Here is a 6919-nt window from a genome sequence, read left to right as displayed (position 1 = left end):
TTTTTTCCCTCGCCGTAACCGTTTCGTCAATAAAACTCGTCTTAAGCGAATTGTTCCGATTTCGTCTTTGAACTAGGTCAATTAAGTTAAAACTTTTATTTTGACCTTGTAAGTATCCAAACATGGTGGAAACATGTGAAAACGTCCCAAACTAATAATTAGAAAAATTTTAGTTTTGACCATATCGGGTAACGACAACTTAATCGGGTGCGACCCAAAGCATCGATTAACGTCGGTATCGGGTAGAATTCCACCTTGTATGAAATTCAAACCATATTTAAAGTGATTTAAGACTCATTTGGAGCCTTTTCACTCTCTCTCTAACCTCTCTCCTCAATCAAAGATTTAGGTCCAAAAATCATCCATTTCAAGCTTCAAAACACCAAGGTAATCATCTTAGCTCCTAGTATAACATCCTTAGCCTTCATTTTCGTGTTCAAACCATGAGATAGGACCATAAACATGTGTTTATGGCCCTAGAACAGCCTTAGGCCGTGAACACATGTAAATGGGGTTTTTGAGCCTTAAAACCCTTCCAAATCACAATTAGAGCTTAGATATGGCTTAAGGACTTATTGGATTGGACTTAGGACACCTTAAACTCAACATTTGAGGAGTAAACATGAGTTTACTGCCCAAGAACAAGCTTGGGCCGTAAACACCATTTCATGGGGAGTAAACTCCTTTTTGGGTGTTAAAATGCAACTTACACACCTCATAAGCCTTGGAATAAATCCTAGAACCAACCAAAAATTATTTGGGGACCTTAAACATAACAAAAACCCTCCATTTGAGAGTTTACGGTTATAACATATGCTCCAGGGCCGTAAACTCCTAAATATATATATCCTTTGATGCCCTAAACTCACCCCTTGGCTTGTAAAATTGAGTAGAATCACTTGTGATAAATCTTTGACCTTCAAAACACTTAAGAATGATGTGGTTGAGAGTTTATGGCCGTAAACACTTAGTTTACTACCGTTAACTCATCAATTAGTCCATATGTTTGATTTAGTCCCTTTCAAATGTCCTAGAACCAAACCTAGCAACACCCCCTCATTTGAATTAACGCCATTTAGTACATAAGAACACCCACCATGAGTTTATGGCCGTAAAATCATGGGGATGTGGTGTATAGGGCTGTGAACACTCCTTAGAGTTTACTCTTGAAGAGTAAACTCCATATGCTAGTCATTCATGTCCAGAAAAGTCACCCGGGTCACTCCAAACGCCTATTTTGAAGTGTTTTCACGTCTTGGAATGTTTAAGTGTATCTAATTAGTAATTTAAATCCAATTAGATATATCTGTGTATTATTTAATATTACATAGGAACCTCGCTCGTATTCAAGCCTCGATTCGACGTTTACCATCCTAGTCATCACATTTCACGTCCGGTGAGTTCATACCCCTACCCTTTTTTAATGGTTTTTCAATGTTTTCAGGGGGGAATACAAGCAAAAGTACAAGAATATCTTGTACTTAAACGTTTTTTTATTTCATTAGAAATGTTTCATATTTCACTTGCTTTTAACAATTGAAACTGTATTAATCAACTATTTAACTTGCAGAACCAGTTACAAACCAATTTCATATCTAATTATATAATGTTATATTATATATTTTACAAGTGATTTGTAGCATAATATTTTTGTTAAAAGCATTAGATTAGTTTATACGTTTTGTCCTCGTTAACACTCCATAGAGATACGCGAGTGGAGGATCGTCTTTATAAAAGAGCATAGAATAAGACTTTTAGCTTTATTACTTGTAAATTGTTAATCCTATATAATTGGAGACACGTCCTCGGAGAACACTCCACAGAGATACGCGAGTGGAGGACCGCCCCCGTAACCAGAATCTCTAAGATAGGGAGCATGACTTGAGTGTATAGATCTATACGGGGTTGACTACCCCGCACCTGGCTGCTAGCTACAGCCGAACCGAAATGGTTCAAGGGTGACGAAAGTCATCAGGTGATGTGGACTACTTATTGCCATATCTAGTCTATTGTATGGTTATGGAACTCGCAATTAGGATAACAGAGATTTATTTAAAAGTAATAATGGATAAAGTAGTTAATTTACTTTGTTAATATTAGTTTTATATATGTGTTAAAACTAATACATCTTTCACAATTGATAACCAAGATTTAGGAAAATATGGGATTTTCCTGGGAAAGACACTCGTACATCTTCTACATTACATTTTTGGGTTGGTAAACAAACACACACTTCACAAGGTTAATCAGGTTTTCAGTACACATCTTTCACATTAGGAAAATATAGGATTTTCCTGGGGTAATCACAATTCATAACCAGAACCGTGTAACATAACAGAACAACTAAACTTTACTTTTAAGAAAATATGGGATTTTCTTGGGTCGTAACTTTTTCAGAAAACACCAAAAAGGAATCTCGTACATTTTCATAAAAACAAACCGCTTATGAACTCACCAACTTTATGCTGATTTTTAAAATGCTTGTATTCTCAGGTTCTCCTTAGACAGGTACCCCGTAGCCTTTTGTAGAAGACGGAGCGTATGAAGTCATGTCTTTCTTTTGTTTATCTTATGTATCTATGAATCTTGTATCACTTTACTTTTGAATAAATGTAATGGAAACTATGTAATGTAATGTTTTGTGTTTTACTTCGCTTACTATGTACATTGGTTATGATATTCAACGTGAAGTTCGCCTCGGAAGCGTTTCTGCCTTTGGTTTTCGGGGTGTGACAGATTGGTATCTGAGCCCTTGTTTATAGTGAACTAAGTATACCAAACTTTACATGCTATAAGACTATAAACACTAAGGGGCCTAAGTGCTATGAAATAAAAGTATACTTCAAAATATAAGTATTTTCAAAAAGTATACAAGTATAGCTAACCGTCGAGAATCGTATCTATAAGTAGAACAGAATATAAGTAAATGGGTGTTGTATGCTGCAGTTAAACCTGGGCAGTTATGTAGTCGTGTCTAGGATCAATATAGCCTGGTCAACTATATTCATTCGAGATACGGCCAACATGTGCTTGGGAGTGACTGTGGTGTTCAGCATGCCTAAAACTTACCCAAATACCATGAACAACGAGTCGTCGTCGCGGTGAATAATGAAATACTATGGGAGTATTTCTAAATCCAACTTTGTTGTAGAGAATTATCATTCAAGAGTTTCCCTTCGATCATTCCTTTAGTGATAGTTGTCTGCTTTGATAATTCATTCCTGCTTTATCGCTTAATAGAGTTATATGTCTGTCATAAAGAGATATTCCTTGTTTCATATCTCTTGAATTAATTTAGAGGACTTACCATCCTCTTTTTCATAATCCTTTTAGATCGAAATGTCTTCAAAGAAAGAAGCCAACCCAAGGAACAACAACTCTCTGCCGTCATACTCTTATTCGCTCGACTTCGTCCTGATTCAAACAGCTGTTACCGCTGCAGTGACGGCTCCAATGATGATTTTGAACCCTGGCAAGTCTAGTGGTCAGGGAAGTGACATGTACCCTCAAAACCATGAAGATAATCAAGGACACCAAAATGAGAGTAATCAATGAAAGAAGAAAGTTTTCTGGAAAAAACGAAAGAGTCAGAACTCTCAAGGACCCTCCAAGAGGCATGAAACTATGGCAGTCCAAGTTGCCACTAATTCTGCCGTTGTTCCTATAGTTCAAACTACCACAGTTCCTGTTGCTGCGCCTACAGCTCCAGCACCTACCACTAGGTATGCTGGTAATCTTCCTTGGTGTGACAAGTGCAAATATCACCATTATACCCCCGGTCCGTGTTTTGAACAGATTTGCAACAAATGTGGCATGAAGGGCCACTTCGCTCGAAACTGCAAAACGCCAATTCAAATAACTGGTCAAGCTTCCGGATCGAGTACCGTACGTGCTTGTTATAGTTGTGGAGAGATCGGGCATTTCAAGCGGAAATGCCCAAAATCCATAACCGCCAACAACGTCAACATCGCCGAGATGATTTTAGCTATGAAGCAAGAAGAGGCAGCCGCTGATTCTACCAATGTTGCTGGTAGATTTCTTTTCGACAATCCTTATACTCGCATCCTTTTCAAAATTGGTGTCAAGAAAGTTTTATTAGGCATTCACTCAATTATCTTGTTAAACATAGTCCTCGTCTAATAACCGAACCATTGACTATCAAGATGGTTGCCGGTGAGAATGAGTGTGCTAACAACTTATCTTTAAGTTGTGTCCTTACTTTGAGTAATCATTCTTTGCTCTTTGATCTGATGTAAGTTTCAGTAAAGAGCTTTGATGTTATCTTTAGTATGTATCGATTGAGCCCCGATTGTATTGATATACCTCGTTATGGAAAAGCTATTCGTCTCAATCTTCTCTCTGACCAGACCCTCATGATGGTTAAGTGTCAAGCTTAGCCCAAAACTTCGCATCATTCCCTACATCAAAGCTCGAAATTTTCTGTGAAAAGAGTGTCAGGTATTCCTAGTTCATGGAATCGGTGAGAAACAAGAAGATAAAGGCCCCGAGAGCATCTCCGAAGACTGTAATATTCCTGATATCTTCCCGAAGAGATCCCGAGAATTCTTCCCCGAACGCCAAGTTGAATATTGTATCAACTTAATCCCTGGAACTACCCCATAGCCAAACCTCTGTATCGTTTTGCTCTAGCAGTGATGCAGGAGTTATCCAGTCGGCTTAATGAATTGACCATCAAAACCGATATCCTCTTTCCAGAATAGACGACTTCTTCGATAATTTCAGGGAGCCAGCTACGTCTCGAAGATATACCTTAGGTCAAGACACCATCAGCTATGAATTCATGAGAGTGATGTTTCAAAGACAGCTTTCAGGACTCGATATGATCATTAACAGTTCGTATTAATACCCTTCGGTCAAACCATTTTCCTCCGATCATGTAGTAGGCGATGAAGACATGCGCGTGGTTTCTCCTAAGATCGAAACAATAGAGAATTGGTCGGCACCAAAGACACCCATAGAAAACCTATCAATTCTTGGGTTTTGTCGGCTATTATTGCAAACCCATCCAGAAAATTTTTCCGAAATCATCAAACCCTTAACCACTCCGACACAGAAAGGTGTACCCTTTTCATTGGAGTGAAAAGCGAGATACATCATTCCAAGCATTGAAGTAAGACTTATGCATCACACCTATCATGTCCCTGCCAGAAGAGACAGATGACTTCGTTTTCCTTTGGAGTACACCCAATTCGAGTTTAGACTATGTATTTAGACAGCAAGACTAAGACATTGACAATGACCACCTACCCCGCGTTTATTTGCTCAGACCTGAGAAGCCTAGCCAGAAAAACCTCGGGACTGTTCCAGCAGCCTAGATACCGGTTGGGAATGGTAAATTACCAACATGGAGTTCACCATCGCGTTACCCAGTTTTCCCGAGTGAGTACGATGCCATTTGGGAAAAATGTCGATCCTTCGATAAAAATCCGCTCACTTCCTTCCAATCAGAGAATCATTCATGATAAAAATACTCATGCGAACCTACATCCAAGAAGTAGTCCGACTGCATAGTATACCTACATCCCTTATCTTTGGTTGAGATAACAGGATTACCTTAAGGTTTTGGCAAGTCCCTCCAGAAAACTCACAAAACCAAGCAGGACATGAGTACAACTTATTACTCTCAGATAATTGGGCAGAGTGAGATAATTAACCAGATTACGGAAAACATACCAGGAGTATGTGTCATAAACTATCGAGCAATTTGAAATACTCCTTTTCCTTCGATCGAACCCTTGTATAACAATAGCTATCGTACCAGTATCTAAACTGCACCATTTGGAACCCTATACAGTCAAAAGTACATATTCCTTTGTATTAGGTCGAGTTAGGAGTCACACAGTTAGCCAAGAGTCGATCCCCCGGTAGTACCCTCACTGATCCTGAAATCATCCGCGAGACCATCGAGAAGATCATCCGGACCCGAGAACGATTGAAAAACTTCAGTAGATCAACAGAAGAGTTACACCGATATACAACATAAACCTTTGAAATTCCAGGCTGGAGATTGTGTCCTGTTAATGGTCTCAACCTGGAAAGACATGATACACTTTGGAAAGCACGGAGAACTTAGCTCGTAGTACATTAGACCTCTTGAGATCCTCGTTAGGATTGATTCCGTGGCCTTCGAACTTCGTGTACCTTCAGAACTTAGCAACACTCATCATGTACCTGCCGCCTCTATTCTTAATGAATACCTATCTGATAAAACCATAGAAATCCCTTTTAGTGTGACCGAGAACATCGATATACCCAAACTTTCTGGACGAACAAACTAAGATCTTAGACCAAGTAACCCAAACGTTTGAAACCAAGTCGTATCCTGATAGTGAAGGTTCGCTGGAATGGCATGCGAGGACCTGAAATCACTTGGGATCATGGAATATTCGACGTAGCAGATATATCCACACCTTTATCCATAATCTTGTATCTTAATTCTTGAATTTCGGGACGAAATTCCCTCTAACGGGGGAATAATGTAACAACCCGAGATTTGTTCCCTCGCCGTAACCGTTTCGTCAATAAAACTCGTCTTAAGCGAATTGTTCCGATTTCGTCTTTGAACTAGGTCAATTAAGTTTAAACTTTTATTTTGACCTTGTAAGTATCCAAACATGTTGGAAACATGTGAAAAAGTCCCAAACTAGTAATTAGAAAAAATTTAGTTTTGACCATATCGGGTAACGACAACTTAATCGGGTGCGACCCAAAGCATCGATTAACGTCGGTATCGGGTAGAATTCTACCGTGTATCAAATTCAAACCATATTTAAAGTGATTTAAGACTCATTTGGAGCCTTTTCACTCTCTCTCTAACCTCTCTCCTCAATCAAAGATTTAGGTCCGAAAATCATCCATTTCAAGCTTCAAAACACCAAGGTAATCATCTTAGCTCCTA

This window comes from Lactuca sativa, chromosome 2 (genome assembly GCF_002870075.4).
Source record: "Lactuca sativa cultivar Salinas chromosome 2, Lsat_Salinas_v11, whole genome shotgun sequence".
NCBI lineage: Eukaryota > Viridiplantae > Streptophyta > Magnoliopsida > Asterales > Asteraceae > Lactuca > Lactuca sativa.
Note: the sequence above shows the minus strand (reverse complement) of the source record.